The sequence below is a fragment of the Peromyscus californicus genome, unplaced genomic scaffold, assembly GCF_007827085.1.
Source record: "Peromyscus californicus insignis strain IS unplaced genomic scaffold, ASM782708v3 Scaffold_2__1_contigs__length_46816999, whole genome shotgun sequence".
In the NCBI taxonomy this organism is placed as follows: Eukaryota; Metazoa; Chordata; class Mammalia; order Rodentia; family Cricetidae; genus Peromyscus; species Peromyscus californicus.
The window spans coordinates 13,219,189-13,242,282 of NW_026294540.1; the positions used below are offsets into that span (position 1 = coordinate 13,219,189).

General features: G+C 50.5%; 1 protein-coding gene across 5 annotated transcripts in view; it reads right to left on the reverse strand.

The window, feature by feature from the left end:
* The window catches only part of Camkk2 (calcium/calmodulin dependent protein kinase kinase 2), a 51,846-nt gene extending 36,928 nt beyond the window's left edge, over positions 1 to 14,918 (reverse strand). For 4 of the 5 annotated variants that reach the window (XM_052755344.1, XM_052755346.1, XM_052755347.1 and 1 more), the window contains exon 1: positions 14,787 to 14,918. The gene's annotated coding sequence lies outside the window, so the exon portion shown is untranslated. Of the gene's footprint in view, positions 1 to 14,472; positions 14,592 to 14,786 lie in introns of those variants that run through there. The other variant, XM_052755345.1, reaches the window with a different exon arrangement.
* Positions 14,919 to 23,094: the final 8,176 nt, after the last annotated feature.

A 23,094-nucleotide genomic window follows, 5' to 3' on the forward strand; every position in this document is an offset into this window, starting at 1 on the left:
CTCGAAAAGAAAAGAAACCAAAGAAACAAAGAAAGAACCTCTCCACCTTGGTTTTTTGTTGGTAGTAGAGGTGGTGGTTTTTAATTTTTTAAATAATAATAATAACAATTGTGATTATTATTATTGGTTTTTTGAGACAGGGTCTAGGTTTCTCTGTGTAGCCCTGGCTGTCCTGGAACTCACTCTGTAGCCCAGGCTGGCCTCAACCTCACAGGGATCTGCCTGCCTCTGCCTCCTGAGTGCTGGGATTAAAGGCGTGTGCCACGGCTGCCGGGCTTTAAATTATTTTATGTGTATGGCTGCTTTGCATATATTTGTATGTGCACAAATGTGTGATGGGTGCCTAAGAGACCAAAAAAGGGCACTAAAATCACAGGAACTGGAATTATGGGTGGTTGTGAGGTGCCATGTGAGTGCTGGGAATTGAACCCAGGTCCTCTTAACCAATGAGTCATCTCTCCAGCCCTCCAACCTTGGTTTTTGGAAACAGGGTTTCTCAGTAGAACCTGGGGTCTCCAATTAGACCAGGCTGGCTGGTGAGCAAAACCTGAAAGCCAACCCATCTCCATCTCCCCTGCTCTGGGCTTGTGAGCATGTGCTGCCCTGAGTGCTGGGCTCAAGCTCAGATCACTGACTGCGGTATCTCTAAAGCTCAACAAGGCTGCCATAGGCACAAGACAGACAGACAGACAGACAGACAGACAGACACACACACACACACACACACACACAGTTTTTTTAATTAGTAATTATCTGGAACACCCATGCCTCTAACTTCAGTTCCAAGGGATTTGATGCCTCTGGCTGCCACAGGCACAAGACTCACACACACATACACACACACACACACACACACACACACACACACACACACACACACACAGGTTTTTTGTTTTGTTTTGTTTTGAATAATTTATTTATCTTTATTTTATGTGCATTGGTGTTTTACCTGCATGTATGTCTGTGTGAGGGTGTCAGATTTTGAAGTTACAGACAGTTGTGAGCTGCCATGTGGGTGCTGGGAATTGAACCTGGGTCCTCTGGTAGAGCAGCTGGTGCTCTTAACCACTGAGCCATCACTCCGGCCCCCCAGTTTTTTTAATTAGTAATTATCTGGACTATTTTCTACATGCTAGATAGGCTAAATGAAACCCTTCTACCTGTATCTATCATGCTGCACTGTTCCATGACTGAGGCAGACGTCTCCCACGGACTAGCAAGATGTCACAAACAGCATCACGGATGTGCTATCAGACCTCTGTACTGTAAGTGGGTGGGGGCTCCAGGCCAGCTCAGGCTATAGACTGAGACTTTGTCTCACAACAAACAGGCTGAGGAGATGGCTCCGTGGTAAGCACGACTGTCCTACAAGGTCAAGAACCTGAGTTCAAACCCCCAGCACCACCTAAGACACCAAGATGGCTGCCTGCCTGTGGGTGGGTCCTCAAAAAGTCAGGAGACTTTCCACATGGTCCGCCCTAAGAGCACACCCGAACAGCACGAGTCACAGTAACTCAGAGAAGGAAGTCAGCAGACGAACAGAGGTCCATACAATGGAAAACTCCGAAGCCATAAAAGGGCCAGAAGCACCGGCCATGACTGCAACACCCATCAAAGCTGAACACATCATGCCAAGGGCAAGGCCAGTCCCAAGAGGCCCTTATGTATTGCATAATTCTGGGGAAATGAAATTTCCATACTAGGCAAATCCACGGAGCACTCCGGGGGCCAGGCGGTGCAAGTTTTCATCCTGGTGAAGATGTCTCGGAACTAGACAGCAGTGGGGATTTCACAACCCCATGCATGTACGAAATGCAATGAACTATTGATCTCAGGAGGGTTCGTCTGCCGGGCAGGGTAGCGCATACCTTGATTCCCGGCATCCCAGAGACAGAGGCAGGAGGAGCCATTCTGGTCTACGTAGTGAGAAGTGTCTCAAATTCAAAAGGAAAAAAAAGGGGGGGGGTGTTAATTAGAGGGCTGGGGTGCAGCTTGCAGCTTGATAGGATTGGAGAAGACCTCTACCCCCAGCACTGTGCCTCCTCCCCACAAAAAGTCAATTTTATGTCACATGAACTTTTATATCAATTTGAGAGAGAAGAGACCGACACACAGCTGCAGGCTGTCAATCCTCAGCGTCGCGGGGACAGAATATTAACCTTGGGCTCGCGTGTGTTTGACAAATTCTGGTGGACAAATGTCACAGGCACTGCTGGAGCTACGTAAGGGCATCCACAAATGGGCCGGCAGCTGTGTGCTAACCGAGGAGGCTCTCTCTGGGTGCTGTGAGAACAGTGGGTGCTGGCAGAGATGTGAGGGAAGAGAACCTCGAGAGGAAGGTGTAAAAGCGGCGCGCACTCAGGGCTCCCTCAAGGACCCCGCCGAGACACGATAACGTTGCCTGGCCCTCTTGAAATCATCCATTCAGGATTACTTGCAAAACATCTACTGTGTCAGGCAAGGTGGCTGGGAATCCTCCAAACAGAAGAGCCTCGGTATTCCCAGGCCTGACATGTGCCCACTCATGACTTAAAAAAAAACAAGTGGTGGGTTTTTCTTGTTTTTTTTTAAATTAATTAATTTATTTATTTATCCATTTATTTATTTATTTATTTATTTATTTATTTATTTATTTATTTATTTATTTATTTATTTATTTATTTATTTTTTCAAGACAACGTTTTCCTGTGTAGCCCTGGCTGTCCTGGAACTCGCTCTGTAGGCCAGGCTGGACTCAAAACTCAGAGATCCACCTGCCTCTGCCTCCCAAGTGCTGGGATTAAAGATATACACCACCGCCGGGCGGTGGTGGCGCACGCCTTTAATCCCAGCACTCGGGAGGCAGAGCCAGGCGGATCTCTGTGAGTTCGAGGCCAGCCTGGTCTCCAAAGCGAGTTCCAGGATAAGGCGCAAAGCTACACAGAGAAACCCTGTCTCGAAAAACCAAAAAAAAAAAAAAAAAGATATACACCACCACCTCCCGGCTGGTTATTTGTTTTAAGAGAGAAAAAGAGCATGAAGGTGGGTAGGGAGGACCTGGGAGGAACTGAGGGAGGGGGAAAAACATGACAAAAATATACTCTATGGAATTTATCTTTAACAAAGAAAGAATCCCCAACAAAGAGCTGAGAGGATGGTTCAGTGGGTAGGAGTGTCTGCAGCACAGCCTGAGGGCCTGAACGCCAATCCCAGCACACCCCTTAAAAGCTGGGTGTCACCTCACGGCACCTGCAACCCCAGCACTGCCGGGGCAGAGACAGGGTGTGCCACAGCTGAGGGCACCACAGAGGCCACCAGGAGCTGGGGCCCTGCCCTGGTGTCCCTGACAACGGACGAGTCTACCCAAGTCCCACACTCTCTGCAGCCTGGCTGCTGTCATTTTACCTATCCTTTGGTGATGCTCCTCTTCCTGGCTGGAAGTCCACACAGCCTGGGCCTACCCTTTTCCCAGCCTGCCTTAGCCTCTCCCTGCCTCGGTCTCCTGACCTTTAAAATGGACACTGTCCAGATGGTCATGGGGAGCAGGTGAGCCCTGCACTCAGAACACACGACTGAAGTGGTAAAAAGCTATTGCCCTTCAATACCATGCCTACGAACAGAGGGGCTGCGTTCCAGAATGTTCCGGAGCGACTACTGTCCCAGTGAGTCCACCTGCTCTTGTGTGGATTCCGCCACCCTGAGGACAGACAGGCGGCCTGTCCTTCCTCTCAGAACCACCTCTATTGGGGCTACAAGTGTTCCTGAAAAGAAAACGAGACTTGGCAGGGCCTGTGAGAATCAATGGAGCTTTTTTTTTTTTTCCTTGCCAACAGAAAAACAATTGCTTATCGATCTCTACTCCAGGCCAAGGACACCAAGCCGTCCACCCCCAACAAAGCTGCTTTTTAATCAAGTCTCCTTGGCCAAGCCGGTGTCTGGCCTGGGCCTCCCTCGCCACCGCCTCTGACGCAGGCTTGGCCTTCAAGGTCTGAAGGAAGGAGGAGAACAGAAACACCCAGACACAGGCTAGGGCCGCCTGGGAAGACAGGCAGGTCCAGGTCTAGGGAAGAGACGAACGAAGGCCAGGAGGGCTGTGTAGAAGGATCCTGCCCCGTCCCTACCATCTCAGCCAGTGTTCTGACTTGTTTAGGGGCCAGAGACCCTAGGAGAAGCTAATGAAGCTACCAACACGTCTCTAGCAGAAAACTGAACGTAAAGACAGTGGTTTAGCATAAAAAGACAGTGCTGAAATTGCTCTAAGCCCAGCAGGCTCTAGGCATGGAGTACCTCCGCTCGGTTGTTAAGCCCTCTGCAAGGAGGGGCAGGATGGGAACACAGGATGGAAGAGGACCTTCCTATGGCACTGCCTGGGTTTGACAAAATGCCCGCAGTCCTGGGCTGGCCTGGCCTGGCCTGGCCCCCGCAGTTCCCCACGGATCACAAGCACTGCCCCGCCCAGAAGGCCCTCCTCACTCCAGGGCACCCAGCGGAGCCACCAGACCCTTCCTGGAGCAGATGGAGTGAGTGCTGGGCCAGGATGAGAGGAATGTTCCTTCCTGTGCCAGAAAGCCAAGTGGCACAGGCCTGCAGGAAATGCCTGGCCATTTCCATTTCCTGGGGGCCGTTTCCAATCAGCAACTACTGCCTGCCAAATGCTGAGCTGAGCTGAACGACTACGGGGCTGCACGACAACTCAGCGGGTGAGCCTCGAAATCAGAGACACATCTTCCTCCGAGTCCCTCAGGGTCCTTAGAGCCTCTCTTCCCTGGCACTCCGGGACATAAAAAAAGGAACAAGTGAGCTGCCCAGATCCTACCGAGACCAGGAATGATGTCAACCCTGGAATCAGGAAAGGACCTAAACAGCCACATCTTCTCTCGCCTGGGGAAACTGAGGCCCAAGTCCCTTAAAGGAAATTCATTCATTTGTTCTTTTAACAAGCAATTAGGGATGAGGCTCAAATGCAGACCAGGCATGCAAGAAGCCCTGGGTTCAGGCCCCAGCACAACAAAACCATAGTGGTGCACACTGTGATACTCTGGAGGTAGAGGCAGGGGCATTAGAAACTGTTCAAGATCTCAAAGTTCTTCTCAGCTACATAGTAAAAATTTTTTTGGAGAGGGGAGCAGTTTTTACAAGACAGGGTTTCTCTGGCTGTCCTGGAACTCACTTTGTAGACCAGGCTGGCCTTGAACTCAGAGATCCACCTGCCAGCGCTGGAATTAAAAGCATACGCCGCCACCACCACCCTACACAGCGAGTTTGAAGTCAGCCAGGGTTATACAGTGAGAGCATGTCTCAAAAATCAAACACAGAACCAAACGGTCCAAGAAAAACTCCAAGTGACTATGGAGGAACTACTGTGTGGTTTCTGTTGCAAAGGACCGACAGCCTGTTCAAACATTTAGTTTAGTTTTTTGTTTTGGGGACAGGGTTTCTCTGTGTAGCTTTGGGGCCTGTCTTGGATCTTACTCTATAGACCAGGTTGGCCTCGAACTCAACAGAGATCCACCTGCCTCTGCCTCCCGAGTGCTGGGATCAAAAGCGTGCACTGCCGCCGCCACCGCCGCCGCCTGGCTCCCTTTTCCTTTTAATTAAAATTAAAAAAAAAAATTGAGACTGAGTATGTGGCACTGTGTGGCACAGGCTACATTTGTGATCCTCCTGCCTCAGCCTCCTCACTGTTAGGATTATAGGTATGTGACACCACAGCTAGTCAACCAACCATCCTACGAAGCAAACAAACAAAAACCAGGAGGGGACTGGGGAGATGGCTCCCTCGGTACAGTGCCTGCTGTGCAAGCGTGAAGACCTAGAGGTCAGCCCCACAGCACTCTCCTAAACAAAAGCCTGGGGTGAAGGCGCACGCCTTTAATCCCATCACTCGGGAGGCAGAGGCAGGCGGATCTCCGTGAGTTCGAGGCCAGCCTGGTCTCCAAAGCGAGTTCCAGGACAGGCACCAAAACTACACAGAGAAACCCTGTCTTGAAAAAACAAAACAAAACAAACAAACAAACAAACAAAGCCTGGTGTGACTGCCAAGACCCTGTCTCAAACGATCAGGGTGAAGAGCAACCAAGGCATCACTGTCAACCTCTGGGTTATAGACACACACAGACACACACATACACACACACACACAGACACACACACATACACACACACACAAACACACAGACACACACATACATACACACACACACAAACACACAGACACACACATACACACACATACACACACACATACACACACACACAAACACACAGACACACACATACATACACACACACAGACACACACAGAGACACACAGACATACACACACACACACAGACACACACACAAACACACATACACATAGACACATACACACAGACATATACACACAGACACACAGACACACACACACACACAGACACACACATACACACACACATACACACACACACAGACACACACACAGACAAACACACATACACATAGACACACACAGAGACACACAGACACACACACACATACACACAGACATATACACACAGACACACACAGACACACACACACACACACACACACACACACAAGGTAACAAAATTACCCACACCTCTTAAGCACTCAGGCAATAACTCACAGCGATTTTGGTCAGGCTGTAGGCCATGTTCCATGACCTCCCTTTCCCCACATCCCACACCTCACAACCTGCTTCACCATTCCAAGTGTCTGAGCCTACAACCCCAGCTTTAAGAGTCGAGCAATGGGGCTGGAGAGATGGCTCAGAGGTTAAGAGCACTGACTGCTCCTCCAGAGGTCCAGAGTTCAAGTCCCAGCAACCACATGGTGGCTCACAACCATCTGTAATGAGATCTGGTGCCCTCTTCTGTATACATAATAAATAAATAAATCTTAAAAAAAAAAAAAAAAGAGTCGAGCAATGTTTGCAGTCTAGGCACACGCCTCCATGGTCATCCACCCTAATTCTTCACTTTACCAACAGAAAACAAAGGCTTAGACGGCAAGATGGCTCAGTGGGTAGGGACCGGCTGCCAAGTCTGATAGCCTGAGTTTGATTCCTGGAACCCTTATGGTGGAAGGAGAGAACCAACTCCCAAGGTGTCCTTTAACTTCCACACTCACACTATGGTATGAGCACGTGAGTTCATGCACACACATGCACACACACACACACACACACACACACAGACACACACACACACACACACACACACAAATGTATTTTGTTTGTGTGTTTCAAGACAGGGTTTTCCTGTGTAGCCCTGACTGTACTAGAACTCACTCTGTAGACCAGGCTGGCCTCGAACTCACAGAGATCCGCCTGGCTCTGCCTCCTGAGTGCTGGGATTAAAGGCGTGCGCCACCACCACCACCACCCAGCAACAAATGCATATTTTTTAAAAATTGCTGATTTACCTAGCATCACACAGTAGTTTCAAGCAGAGCTAAAATGGTCCAGTTTTGTTTTGTTTTGTTTTGCCTAGGTGCCTGAGGTGGAACTCAGGGCCCCTGTTCATGCAGAGCAAGGACTTGGCCATGGTGCCACAGCCAACAGCCCTGGTCTGCATTTTCCAAGAAAACAAAACAAAACAAAACCTAAAAGTTACGGGCACAGCCTTGCAAAGGTCACAAACTGAGTCCTGAGTAAAATATAGGCCGGGTCAAAAGCTTCTCAAAGAGGCGTGCATAGGCCTTCCTGGGAACCGTCCGAGGGGAGACCAATGGCAGCGGCCTCCAACTGTACCAGCAACAAACGCCCAGACTCGGCAGAGCAACACAGCTTGACTAACTGGAGAGTGAGGCTTTGAATTCACCACTGAATTCTCGGGCCTAGAACTTTCTAGAAGACAGCTGGCATTCAACAAATGTAAGCTGGAGGTTGTGTATTTCAAACATCCCAAGGCCAGTCCGAAGGTCAGATGCTGTCTTTAGCTGGCCTGGAGTCTGCATTCCTTTAGGCTGAGAACGGACGGCAGTCTGGGAACACATCCTTCCACGTGAGACACCCCCGTGGAGCCGACCCCATCACCACTTTCAGGGCCTCATCCGTGACTCAAAACTGCCCAACTAGGCATCAACTACTCTGGTCCAGTGATGGACTCAAGAGAACATAGGTGACCCAATGCAGTCTACGGGTCTTACTGTGTGTGCGATTTTGCTTTTTAAGTGTTAAAAGGAGGACAAGGTTCTTTCTGTCGAATTTAGGGCTGTGAGAACATCCGTGACGAGGGTGTGGGGAGAACCCCGCCGTAGAATGAAGAACGATGGATGGAAAGCTGATCTGGCACCCAGATCCATCCGTGCCTGCAGCCCACGTCCCCCAGCGTTTTTGACGACTTGAACCAACGGAGAGCATCACTTCCCAAAGACTTTGACAAAGAACAGACTGACAGGAAAGCTCCTCCGCTAAGTTCAGCTCCTCACACTCATGCAGACCAGACTGCTCCGCAGCTGCCTGGTCCCTTATAACCCAGGCAGCCTTCACGCTGACGGCAAGGCAGAAAACACCACCTACCATGTTTTGTTTGTTTATCTTAGAGAGAGAAAGAAAACCTCAGTGATGGAGAAGACCTGAGGAGCCGGCTAACTTGGAAGAAGCCTGCGGCAGAATCTCATCCCGACAGCCACAGCTGTAACAGCTGCTGCTGTGGCAATTCTTGAGACGAGCTGTCTGGGCTGCTTGGCATCATACTAAGCCTATGTCAACTCATGAGTTGTCATGATTAACCTTGTAATTCCCTACTTCACCAGCGAGGAGGCTGAGGTGTGGAGAGTCTGAGTGACTTGCCCACAATCACACACAGCTTGGGGATTTTAGGGAGGGCGCAGGCGGGAACGCACGCTAAACAAAATCGAAGCAAAGACTTCTTCCGCAGCCACGCAGCCAGACTCCCTGACTGCGGACTAGAGAGAGACAGATGTCTCGACAGTTAAGAGCACTTGCTGCTCTTACAGAGGACCTGAGTTCTGACCCCAGCACCCATGCCAGGCAGTTCCAGGGCATTCGATGTTCTCTTCTGGCCTCTGTGGGCACTGTCATACAGATGGCATTTATTCACACAAACATACACATAAATTAAGAAAATAAAAGCCAGGCAGTGGTGGCACACACCTTTAAGTCCAGCATGGGAGGCAGAGGAAGGTTAATCTTTGGTCTACAGAAAGAGTTTCCAAGACAGCCAGGGCCACACAGGAAACTCTGTCTTGAAACATTGAAACACTACCCCTACCACCTCACAAAAAAAGAAAAAAAGGAAAGAAAAGAGAGGAAAAACAGAAAGTCCTTGACAGGCTTTAACTTGTACTAAAAACAAATTACAAATTTCAATTTTTCTTTTTTTTCTTTTTTGGTCTTTTGAGACAGGGTCTCTCCTTGTAGCACTGGCTGTCCTGAAACTTGATTTGTAGACCAGGCTGTCCTTGAAGTCAGAGATCCACCTGCCTCTGCCTCCCTCCCGAGTGCTGGGATTAAAGATGTGCAACACCATGATCAGCCTCAAATTTGAACTTCATTTATTTTGTTTGTTTGTTTCAAGACAGGGTTTTTCTGTGTAACAGCTCTGGCTGTCCTGGAACTCATTCTGTAGACCAGGCTGGCCTCAAACTCACAGAGATCTACCTGCCTCTGCCTCCTGAGTGCTGGGATTAAAGGCATGCGCCGCCACCACTACGGCTGCAAATCAGAATTTCTAATGTCACCACGATAACTAAACTCTTTCCACTTTCCCCCTAGCTACAGTCCAAGGCATCATTTGTTGCTAAATTTTAAAAAAAAAAAAAAAAGGTGACTATAATTTCACATCCAAACTGACATGTTGAAGAGCTTACTCACTGCCCACTGCTTCAGCAATCAATGTAGTGGCTGGGGGGGGGGGGGGGGTTTGCAGGTAGGCATGCTAAAAGCCAGGGCAGGTGAGACAAGACAGGCCAGCAGGTACAGACTAGAGCCAGAGGTCCAGACCTTGGCAGCCCAGGGACCGAGACCCTGCATGACCAAGGAGCTTCCGAGTCCCTGCTGGCCACTTTTAGGGATCTGATGGGTCACATATCATTGAGAGAACAGGACAATCCTATCTGTGGTCAGGCTTTGAAGGCCTTGAAGATACAGGAAAGGACAAACGCGTGAGTGAGTACTACGTTGAGTGTCTCTCGGGGGAAGCGGAACTTGAGGTGAGAAGCAGAAGCCTTATTCCCTTCCTTGAACTTTTCCGACTGACTCCCCTCCCCATCTTCCACTGAAGCGAAGGAAGAGGCAGAAACAAACGGAATTTCAGTCTGTCAGGGGAAGGAAGAGATCCACTCCATGGATGCACAGCCTGACCAATCAGGGGTGGGGGGCCTCAGCTTGGCACCCACCCCAGGCATCCCTCTTTCACCCACCCACACCTCTCTCCCTCCCTCATCCCTGCTTGTCTAGAGATGGTTAAATCCACCTCTGTCCCTCTCCAGCCTCCAGTATACATGCCCCCCCCCCCCCCCCCCCCCGCCACCCAAGCAGGGACAAGGCTGGAAACCAGGTGTATAGGGCCACCTGTCCCTCACACCTGGACCCAGAATGGGTACTGAGGTCTGAGATGAACCTAAAGACAATCTCTCTTTGCCAGATGCTTTGAAGGCAATATTTCCAATGTACTTTTTTATTATTATTATTTTGGTTTTTCAAGACAATGTTTCTCTGTGAAACAGTCCTGGCTCTCCCAGAACTCACTCTGTAGCCCAGGATGGCCTTGAACTGACAGAGATCCACCTGCCTCTGCCTCCGGATTGCTGGGATTAAAGGCGTGTGCCACCACTAGCTTGTTCCGGTGTACATTTAAAAACACAACAGAGCTGGGCAGGGAGGCAGATAAATCCCAGCATTCGGGAGGCAGAGGCAGGCGGATCTCTGAGTCCGAGGTCAGCCTGGGCTACAGAGTGAGCTCCTGGACAGCCAGGGCTACACAGAGAAACCGTGCTCAGAAAAACAATCAATCAATCAAAAACCAAACCAGGGACGGGAAGGTGCTCCCGCCTTGCCCCTTATCTAACCACTCCCTCCCTTCGAGTGTCTCCTAACAGAAGCACTTTGACCTTCCCTCCGCTCCACCTCCTGTGCAGCCTCTCAGGGCAGAGGGCAAGATCCTGGCCTCCCCTCCTCACCCCCCACTTCCTGTGGGATCATCCATCTTTCCTTTCCAGGTTGGAATTAGCATTTTTATCTCTGTAACCGCCATCTCTCAACTATTTACAGCCACCAGGATAAAAAGAGGCACACAAAAATAGTCCCTGTACAGCTTCCAGGGTGGGGTGGGTGTGGGGGCACAACAGAATCTTCTCTTTTTCCTTCCCTCCCTTTCCCAAAGGGAGACGTATGCTGGAATACAGCTCATCTGTTCCACAGGACTCCCCAGCAGCTCACAGGCTCCCACAGGCAGCAAGGCCCAGCGCCCCTCAGCTCCCCAGAGTACAACCTCTGTTCCCAGAGCCCCCAAATGGGGGATGGAGGTTGCAGAGCCAGGCTGAGTAAAGGGCAGCATCCTGACCAGTTCCTGTCACGCCCAGAGCCTCCTTCCTGCCTTCAGAAATACAAGCCAGTCCAACCCAACGAAACAAAACAAAACTTTAGCATTTCTCTCTGCTTAAAATGTTCTATAAATGAAAAAAAAAAAAAAAAAGAAAATCAGCTAGGCCTGGTGGTGTGCACATGCAGGAGGCAGAGACAGGAAGATCAAGAGATAAAGACCAGACTAGACTGGGCTACCTAACGAGACCCCGTCTCCCAGAAAAGGGAAAGACAGAGAAGCCTTATACTAGAAACAACACAAATGTCCATCGTTAGGTAAATGAACCAAATGTAGTCCACTCAGACCATGGAATATTATTCAGCCATAAAAAAGGATGAAGCCTAGAAGATGTGACGCTGAGTGAAGCCGTACACAAAAGACCACCTATTCCATAAGATGCAACTCACAGGACATGGCCACAGACAGCACACTGATCCTAGGGACGGCAGATGTGCGGTGCCCGAGCCTGGAGGGAGGAATACTGGGAACAGGGAGTGTGCGACTGTTTATCAGGCACAGGACTTCCTTTTGAGGCAATGCAAGTGCTCTGAAACGAGGTGGAGGAGAGAGATGCACACCACCCACCGTCAGTGTCCTAAACGCTGCAGGAGGGAACTCCCTCTTGATTTTTTTTTTTTAAGGGTTGGGGAGGTAACTTGTGGAGGGCTTGCTAGCAAGGCAAAAACCAAAACCCTTACCAATGTCTATCAACAAACAATCTGAACTCTATTATTTATTCACTTAATTTATCTTGAGACGGGGTCTCACGTAGCCCAGGCAGACCTCCAACTTGCTATGCAGATGAGCCCGACCTTGAACTTCTGATCTAGCTTCCATTCTGCCTCACAAGTGCTGGGATTACAGGCATGCACCACCACACCCAGCTTCTAGACCGCCAGGGACCAATCTAAGGGTTTCATGGGTACCAGGCAAGCACCAACCGAGCCACATCCCATCTAAGATGTCAATTTTCAAAGAGAAATCCCTCACCTTCCAAGGAAGAAGCACAGGTGTGACCGGAGAGTCACCTGCATGAAGCCACCTTGGGGCTCTCTGGTCTACTAATCCAAGACTCCGACTCAAAGGAGAAATGTGATATAGCATGACGTGCCCAAATCCCCAGGATAGTGGGAAGAAATGAGATCCACAAGACCCTGGAGCCACCAGAAGGAGGCATGTCAAGGAAAAGAGGTCCCAAGTGGCTGAGCAGCTGCCAATCCGAGCCCTTCCCGAGGATGGGTTCACGGTAAGGCAAGGGTGACTGGCCACGTTAGATTCCGAGCAGAAAGACCTGGTGCAGAAGTTTGGCCTGCCCCACCCAGCTGTCCCTTCCCAGACAGCAGCCCTAGGCACTGTCTACATCCAATGCACAAGCTCCCTCTGTGGAGTTGGGCCCCATTCCATTCCCTCTACCTACCCCTTCCCCTCTTCAGCCTTGGCACAAATGATGCTCCCATCAGAACATATTTCTCCAGAATGCCCCTTGAGGCTATCTCTCCATTTCCCCAGCACTTAGGCTTATGGCATTTTTCTCAACATCTCCCTACTGGCATTTAGGGTAGAGACAATCTTACAGGACAATTGGCACTCCCTAGCTCCTGCCCACTAAACACCAAGAGTGTTTTGTCTCCTTTTGACAAACCAAAAGTCACTCCCACACGTTTCCAAATGTCCGCCAGGAGGGTGGGACTGCCCCCCCCCCCAGAATTACGGCATTCTTATGAGCCCACTAACAACTGGGGGGGAAAGACAGGCCTGGGTTCAGACAGGCCTGCAAGGACCTCCTTAGATCTGTGTCCTCACACGCTGCTTAGGAAACAGGCCTTGGCTCCCCCAAGAAGGTGAGGGAAGCCTTGCTTGTCTGTGTGATCCCAGATGAGTTAACCAACCTCTCTGAGTCTTTCAATACTGAAGGAGCGTTAGGAACCTCAACCTATTCTCGACCCAACAAGCAGGATTTGGGGTTAAGCATGAAATGAGATAACTCAGGCAACAAAACTGTATCTGCCACATAGCAAGAGCTCATTAAATGTTCATTAGGGGGTGGGAGTGTGGTTCAGTGGTAGAGGGTGCGCTTAGCATGTTCCTGCCACTGGGTTCTATGCCCCGGCATGGCTGGAAAAAGTCACTACGATTACCCAAAGTAGGGGCTCATCAAATGATCGCTTTGATGCACGGGTTAAGAGCAGCCGAATGTACAGAAGGAAGATGTGGCAAACTGAACTGCTTACACACCACCTATCCTGAAAGCGCACGGTTTCTGAGGGGGGCGGCTTGGGAACAGTGCAACCCCTGCCACTTCCAAAGAACAAAGGAGCTGTGGGGACACAGAGCAAGCCTCCTCTCAGTCCTGTGGGGGCAGAGTTGGAAGGAGTAAAAAGACCTGGTTAATGCCCCAGGGCATCTGAAGTTTCTACTCCAGGACTGGGAGAAATCCAAGTGCAGGCTGAGGAAGGTGGAAATTGCATCTAGGGTAATGAATGCGCGGCATGACCCACCCCCAGATCAGAAGGCTGCTTCTCTGCCCATGGCACCTCAGACGTTCTCCACCCCCAGCTCCATCCCTCTGCAAAGTGCCACCTCTTCATCTCCAAGTGAGAGCAGCCCGGGAGGAGGCTGGAAGAGCTGTGAAAACACCCCGTTCCCCTAAACTGGGCAGTCAGGGGGTGGGGAGAGAACCTTGGCAAAACCCGGGTGACACAGGGGCACCAGCCCCAGGGCTGAGCCAGGGGAGGGCCGGAGCATGCACTCTTCATGCACGGCGCGCGCTGCAGCCCAGAGGTAAATTTAGGTCAAAAGGATCAAGCCGGCCTGTGCGGTCCGGGTGGTCAGAGGGCAGACTCGGGGTCCTGGCACCTGTATCCAAAGCCCTAGGGCCGGGGTCGCCCCGTGCCCTGCAGGCTGCGGGGGTGGGACGCTCGCGCGCGCTCAGGTTCCGCACCTGTCAAGCGCCAGGGGTGGCCTAGGCCGTCGCGGGGACCCGGGACCGCCCCAGCCGGCCGATCTCCGCGCGGAACTCCAGGCCGGTCCCTCTCATCGCCCGGGGCCCAAGCAAGCACCGCCCCGCTCCGGAGGCCCCGGGGGAAGGGGGCGCAGCCCTCCACGTGGCGGGGCGCGGGGCGGCGCACGTGGGGTCCCCTCGGGGCCCGCCTCTGGGCTGTGTCTGCCGGCGCCGCGCGCGCCCCGGGACCCGGAGACCCACGGGGCGGCTGCGTGTCCCCCACTCAGCCCCGGGCCCGCGTCGGGCCAGCTCACCTGGGCTCCGCGCCGCCACCTCCCGCGCTCTGCGCCCCCCGGCTCGGCTTGGCTCGGCTCGGCTCGGCTCGGTCCGGTTCGGCTCTCCGCGGGAGGAGCCGCCCGGGCTTCGGCTCGCGCGCGGCGGCGGCGGCGGCGGCGGCGGCGGCGGCGGCGCCTCGGGCTCCGCGCTGATTGGCCAAGCACCCGGCGTGGGGCGCGCGTGCCCGCCGCAGCCTCGGCCGCGCGCCGGGTCCCGCGGAGACTTAAGTAGCACCGGGGCGGAGGCGAGGTTGGAGGGGGAAGGCGGCGATCGGCGGGCAGGAAAGCGAGGCCCGGCCCGCGTAGGGGCGCACAGGCCGCAAGTTTGCGGGTGGGGCTCGGTTCACGGCCGGCTGCTCCACGCCGCTTTGTTTCTGAGCGTGGGGAAGTTCCCCCGAGGCGGCGGGAAACCCAGGAGCCTGTCTGGCGGTTCCCTCCCTGGATTTCGGGGCAACGCCCATTTGTGGGGAAGCCCTTTCCGCAGCCGCCTCCCCGCTGACCGCGGCTGCAGGCTCGCCCTGAAATGCATCACTCTGTACGGCCCAGTGAAGTTCTGGGTCTCCCCACAAGGTTGTTGAGATGCGTGTGATGAAACACATCCTGTTCTGGCCAAACACTCTTCCCCTTTTTGGCCTTTTACTTTGCAGGAGCCCTAAGCTCCTTTAGTCTCCCATTTGGCTAACAACGGAGAAGGAAAGGGGTACTTCAAGGGCTCGCGCTGACTCGGTGGCCTTCGGGGTGAGTGAGGGTCAGTGAACTTAAGACTTGGATGTTCACCAGTGGCTGTCCGCAAGTCCCTGCCAGCAGCCAAAAGGGAATCGGGAGTTGAGACGTCAAGCTCACTGAGGATTCAAAGCTCTTTGTCAACTGGGTCGATTTCCAGCCCTCGTTAGTTAGTAAATTATTCCAGTGTTTCTAGGCTGCAGGGGCATTCACAAACAATGCCAGGGACCGGACAAATAAACTCAATGACCGTTCTAATGAGATGGCCACCTCTGATATTGCTCAATGCGCTCACATTTGTTTGTTAGTCATAGCAAACAGAGCGAGACGTGGTGGAATAGTACACAATAGTTAAAAGGGCTGTATTAGATCTACTTGTACCCACAAGAAAAGAGCACAGAGACACGTAGAGTAAAGGAGCAGGCTGCGGGGATAAATACAGTATCACGCACAGTGTGTATTTTTAAGCCCCACTCTTGAGTGACTTCCTGGGGAGACATGAACAAACGTCTATTCACCCAAAATAGGGCGCCAACAACAGATCAAAGACACAGTTCCGTCCAAGCCCGGCTTGGTGGACCAATGAGTTTATTGGGCTTACTCATCTCCAGCATGGATGGTGACCTGCCAAAAGCGACATGGATGAAGTTCTCCTTCGTTTACCTCCCCCTCCTGTAGACTCTAGCATCTCCCAGGGCCATGTGCAGCTTGGGGTGGGCACCAGAGGGAAGGAGGGGGGTGACTGTAATCTCAGGTGAAGGTCTAATAATAGCCTGGGGCTTGTGAGGGGCTCTTGCAGAGGCCAAGCACGGCCGCTCTGATTTCAAGAGGGTAGCAGCATGTTCTGTGATGCCCACACGGTGTATGCTTATGGACATATGCTTATGCAAAAAGATATAAAAGTCGGAGAGGGTTGGTTCATGTTAGATTCATGACAGTCTGACACCAAGAAGGAAGTAGGCAGCTAGGGTGCAGCTCAGAGGTAGAGCACTTGCCTAACATGTAGGAGGTACCAGCATGGTATAAAAATAAAGGGAGGGGGCTGGAGAGATGGCTCAGTAGTTAAGAGCACCAGCTGCTCTTGCAGAGGACCTGGATTCAATTGCAAGCACCCACATGACAGGTGGTGACCCTTTGGAACTCGGGTTCCCAGGGATCTGACGCCCTCTTCTGGCCTTCGGCAGTCCATGCATGTGGTGCACAGACATACATTCATGGGCCTTTAACCCGGCACGTGGGAGGCAGGGACAGACAGGAGGATCTCCATGAGTTCAAGGCCAGCCTAGCCTACACAGGGAGTCCCAGGGCAACCAGGACTACATAGATCCTGTCTCAAAAAAGACAAAGCAATAATAATAAATAAATAAGATGGGTGGTGGTGGCACATGACTTTAATCCCAGCACTCAGGAGGCAGAGGCAGGTAGGAGTTGAGTTGAGGCCAGCCTAGTTTACAGAGCAAGTTCCAGGACAGCCAGAGCTACACAGAGAAACACTGTCTCAAAAAAACTAAAAAAAAAATTAATAATAAATAAATATAGGGAGGGAGGGATGGAGGAAGGGAGGGGAGAGAAGGGGACAGCAAGTATAGGAAGATGTTATAATATTTGTTTTAATTCCACTATAAATGTTTGTGAAGCAGATTGTAAAATGCTGACAACAGTCAATGCTGAGCTGGGGGTACACAGTTCTGTATTTTTCTGTATAGTATGGTTCCCCCCACCTCAAAAGTCATCAAGGCTAAATGGGGGGGGGGCTTTGGAGTCATTAATGCCAAGGCAGGAGTTGGCAGACTTTTTCTGTAAAAGGCCCTAAGGTCAACATTTCAGGATCTACCCTATGCTCTCTACCGTGATGACTCAACTCTGCCGTCAGCAGCCGCAGACAATAATAAATCAATGGATGTGCCAGTGTCCCTAGTAAAACTTTATTTATAAACATCAAGGGTGATCTTCATATAATTTAGGGGGCACTCCATGAGACAGTTTCCATAAGGTCGTCACCCACAAGGAGGGGGGCACTTTGAAGTGACGCAGCTGTTTTGAGATCACCCATGCTCTTCTAAATAAGTCCAGTAAACGCATTGGTTCCATCCATTAAAAAAAAAAAAAAATAGCCGATGGGCAAAGAAAATAAAATACTTGGGCACCGGGCGGCAGTGGCGCATGACTTTAATCCCAGCACTTGGGAGGCAGAGGCAAGTGGATCTCTGTGAGTTCGAGGCCAGCCTGGTCTACAGAGTGAGTTCCAGGACAGGCTCCAAGGCTACATGGTGAAACCCTGTCCCAAAAAAAAAAAAAAAAAAAAAAAAAAAACTTGGGCAATGCTGCTTCCCTAGAATAACCAAAATAGACCCTGGCGTTCTTTCCTGTTACTTGTTAAAAATGTACAATTCTGTATAACTCTGCCATGTTTTACTAAATTGTCCATGTTTTATTATAACACTGTAGATAACACAGGCAGAAATTCAGTATAAACTTAAAGGCTAAAGAAAGGTTAAAAATGCCCATACAGGGGCTGGAGAGACGGCTCAGCAGTTAAGAGCACTCATTGCTCTTGCGGAAGACCTGGGTTTGATTCCCAGCACCCACATGATGGCTCACAACCGCCTGTAACTCCTGTTCCAGGGGATCTGACATCTTCTGACTCTCTCTTCTGAGGTCTATGGGCAGTTAGATTATTTTATGATCAGCCAACTTTCTTGTTTTGATTCTTTTCTTCTTCACTTATGATTTCTGTTTTATGTTGCTGGGGAATCGAAACCAAGGGTCTTGAACATGCTAGGTAAACACTTTACCACCAAACTATATGTTCTGAGTGCCACTTATGTTATTGTTCTTGTTGTTTGTTTTGGTTTTTCTAGACAGGGTCTCACTATGTGCTCCTGGCTGTCCTGAAACTCTCTTTGTAAGTCAAGTTGACCTTGAACTCACAGAGATCTGCCTGCCTCTGCCTCCTGGGTGCTGGGATTAAAGATATGTGCCACCACGGCCCGGCCTCACTCATAGGTTTTTGACTCACCCATGAACTGTAAATTCCTGGACTTCAAGCCGGCACCATGGGCAGAACATTTGCCTAACTCAGCACAGAGATTGAAAGGAAATGACTCTGGAGTTAGACGGACTTCATTCAAGCCTCAAATCCACTAATGTCCAGCTCTGTAAGCTGGGGCCATTGACTTGATCTCTCCCAGTCCGGTTTCCTCAGCCGTCAGATAGGGACAATAATAGTACCCGAGCTCACAGACTTGGCCTGGGGTTTCAATACAATAATGTGTGCGAGGATATTGGCTCGGCGCCTCGCACGCAAGTGCTCACCGATGCTAACTACCAACATGCTTAGCGCAGTGCTAAAAATCCCATCCATTTATGTGCCTTTCTTATTAAAGCAAATTAGAACGAAGTGCGGAACACCGTAATTGCCTGTCATCGCCATTCAGCTCCTCGTGTGCTAGGAGCCATCCCACACAAGGAAACCATTTTCTCCCTACAGATATAAAAACAAGAGTAGGCTTCGAGTTTTCCTCTCCCGCTCCAAGAACGCCTGAAAATCCTATTCTAGGCAAATAGATCTTGTTGTCTCGACAACACAGATTGCCCGGGAAATAAGTAAACACGGCATCCGAGTCTTATTTTTTTTTTAAAGAAAACTTAAACCCTGTGGAGGGGGCAGTGGGGGGGGGCATGGAAATCTAAGACGTTATCATTTTCTCTCCCACATGGACGGCTTCACAACGTCCTTTCACGGCTTTGCCCCTCCTTCCTGAGCTGGCCTGTGTTCTGCTCATGTTGTTCATGGGAATGTTCTGCTGCGTAGGCCTGAGTTGTCTCGAACAAGAGAGTGGGATTCTTATCACCAATGAAGTTGATTCACTGGGTAATCTTCAACAAAACAAGAGCTAAAAGAGGCCTTGAAAAGCTACGTTCTCCAGGCAGTGAGATGAATCGGCTTCTAAGACCTCAATACAAACGGCATCATAAAAGACGGCATCAGGGTTTATGAGAGAGCTCTTCATCTGTCCCTGCACACATTTGCAAGAAGAAAAACATCAGGACACGGCTGAATACTCAAAACAAGTGGAAACAGCCCAGGCAAAGACTGCCTGGGGACAGAGCAAAAGCATCGGCTGTAGAGGCTGCCACACCAAGGACTAAATCTTCTGTCTGGTCCTTACCAGTGACAGGGCTGACGAAGGCCAGTGTCAGGAATTCGGTCTCCTCACTGGCAAAATGGAGAGGGTGCTGTGCTTAAAGTACTGGAAATGGTGTGTAAGTTTTCAGTTGTGTCTGGTACATCTTGGCTACTAGAAAAAATGACAGTATTAGTCAACAAATAGGAAAAGCGTTCACAAAAACATGGGACCTTCCAGAACAGCAGGAGCTGGGTAATGCAGGGAGGTTAGATCCTGATTCTACGACCTGCTAGCTGCGTGACCTTGGGCGAGTGACTTCAGCTCCTACATCCTAATTTCATCGGTTAAACTGAATTAATGATATTGCCCAGTCTTTAAGACTGTTGCGCCAGGCAGTGGTGGCGCACACCTTTGATCCCAGCACTCAGGAAGCAGAGGCAGGCGGATCTCTGTGAGTTCGAGGCCAGCCTGGTCTACAGAGTGAGCTCCAGGACAGGCACCAAAACTACACAGAGAAACCCTGTCTCGAAAAACCAAAAAAAAAAAAAAAAAAAAAAAAAAAAAAAAAAAAAGGTGGTTAACAGTCACCCAGATAGTTCTGTTTTGGGGTCACTCTGATATTTTCACTTTCCATCTGACCTACTATCTCCTCCTGAAGACCAGCCTAGTTGCTGACAGCTGGGAACAAGGAGCCCCTTGCTAGCTTTGGATTTGGGGACTTCTTCCTTGCCAAGATGAAGTCAGTCAGCTGAGAGCAGGGCCAGACAGGTGGCTTTGTGGGTGAGACCAGGCACACGCCTTTAATCCCAGCACTCGGGAGGCAGAGGCAGGCGGACCTCTGTGAGTTCGAGGCCAGCCGGGTCCACACAGTAAGTTTTAGGCCTGCGAGGGCCGTATGGTGAGACCTTGTCTCAAAGAAAAACCAAGGACTCTTGTTGCCATTTTTATCTTTTTTTTTATAGGAGAAAGGACACTGGAGACAAAGCCCAGATCCTCATGCACCACTGAGCTGCAGCCTAACACCAGAAATTTTTATACCCGAAACCTCTCATTTTTACTTTTCATGCGGCCCTACAAATTCCGGTCAGTCCTGATTCACCCTGACAGCTCTGGGGTTTTATGTTGATGGACATGGAATCCAGCTCATACAATAACTTGTAACAAGGGCTGGTGGTATAGCTCGGTGGTAAGGCACATCCTCAGCACGCGTGAGGCAATGGGTCACCCCAGCACTGTCTTCCCACCCCACAAACAGGTATCAGCCAGGTACAGTGGCACACACCTGTTTACCTAGCACTCCGGGGAGACTGAGGTAGGAAGATCCCAGTTTGAGGTCAGCCTGAGCCAAGTCTAAGAAAGATATAAAGGAAAATAAACTCACTATAGTTTCTTGCTGAAGATTTTTTTTTTACTACACAGCCATTATTGTGATTTCATTTCTACAAATACAACCTCCACAGAAAGGAAAGGAAAGATCTGAAACAACACTCCAATTAGTGTCTCGGAGTCTACCCTGAGCCCGTTTCCAGAGCAGCCGTCTGCGGCCAGCAAACACTCCCTGGCGGATGGAGTTGCCTTTCACTGCCTCAGAGAGAAACTGTTTCTCATTAGGAAGTTTAAATTTAACCGAGAAAAGAGCCAAGGACAGAAGCTGCAAAATTTGGTTGGTTCCTTGTGGCTTTAGGAGAGCTGTTTGGGTGTGGGCTGCTTTGGCCTTGAAATGCAGGCATTTCCCTGTGTCAAGGGGAAGAAATTCAGAAACACACTATGCCAAATGACTGTGCTTAACCGTAGGGTTGGCGTATGTAAATCGAGGTTTGAGGGTTTCTAGCTCCCCCCAAGTTTCAGACCCTCTCCCCTATAATCATTTTCTTCGGAATTCCTAGACTTATCATAATTTCTCATTTACATATAGAAAATCACACGCATGCAGAAGAGCAACAAAAACCAGAAAATAGTTTTGAAATACTCTGTTGGTCTTAATATCATAAAATAAATAAAAGATACCTTCTCCTGGTCAAGCAGTGGTGGCGCACACCTTTAATCTCAGCACTTGGGAGGCAGAGGCAGGTGGATCTCTGTGAGTTCCAGGACAGCCAGGGCTACACAGAGAGAAACACTTATGCTGAAAAACCAAAAAAAGGAAAAAGACACCGACCGTCTCCTTTTTAATCTCCGGGCAGAGGCTGCCCGGTACATGCTTGTCAACAACCATACACAAGAACTTGACAGAAAGCAAAGCTGTAGAAGCAAGCCCAAGGCTTATGAAAGCCCTGGGGGGGGGGGGGGGGGCTGGGCTACAGCTCGGTGGCAGAGCACTTGCCCAGCATGTGCCAGGCCCTAGGTTGGATCCTCAGCCCTGGAAAAAAACAACAAAAATCACAACCACAAGACCTTTTCATTAGGGGTGTGTGTATGACATGTGTCAGAACCGGTGGGGCATGTGCATGGCAGTCAGAGGACACCTATATAGAGTTGGTTTTCTCCTTCTCTGTTTTATATGGGTTTAGGGAATGGAACTCAGAATGTCCGATCTGTGTGGCAAGCTCCTTTACCCGATGGCACCTTTTTGCCAGCCCTGAACATTCTTTGTGGGCACACATGAATGAGGGCTCATGTGCCTGTGTACATACTTTAGGGAGGGGAGTCCGACTGAGGCTAGGCATCCTCCCTGTCACTCTCTATTTGACTGAGTCTCAGGTTCTCTCATTGGATAGCAGCTCACAACTCTACTATTCTCACCAGGCAGCTTGCTTGGCCAAGCCCCTCTGCCTCCTGAGTGCTGGGACAGCAGGCGGCAGCCATGCCTCCCCGACTCTTATGTGGGTCCTCAGACTTGCATCTCCCCAGCCCTAAGTGTTATTCATTAAGCGGTGCTGTTTACCGTGCAAGAAAAGCCACCAGGTACAACAAAAACCATGGTAAGAGTTTCCGGGAAGGGAACAGAAGGGGTGTTCATAGGCCTATGCAATGACCGTGCAGGAAGAGAGGGGAGGAATAGGTGGAGCTCGCTTTTATAGGTTCCCCCCACATATGCGCATATGGGCTTATGTAGCTACTCCACACATGCGCATACATTTCGTGGCATGCTGCATGCAGACTTTGTGATCACGCAGCACAGGGATTAGGCAGGACGTAAGGCCCTAGGATGACAAGGCATCTTGCCTGGCCACTGGACAGTGCATGTGAGGTCATAGAGCTGGGGGAGTGGCTAGGAATTCTAACACTTGGTTTTATGTTGTGAAACGGGGTTTCACTCTGCAGGACTGGCTGGCCTTGAACCCCTATTAGATTATGTAGATCCGCCTGCCTCTACCTCCCACGTGCTGGGACCAGGGCCTGGGCCACCAAGCCCCTATAAGCAGATTTCTTAAGAGAACACACATGGTTCTTACGAAGACACTGGTAATTCAACCCAGAAAAAACACCTTGGA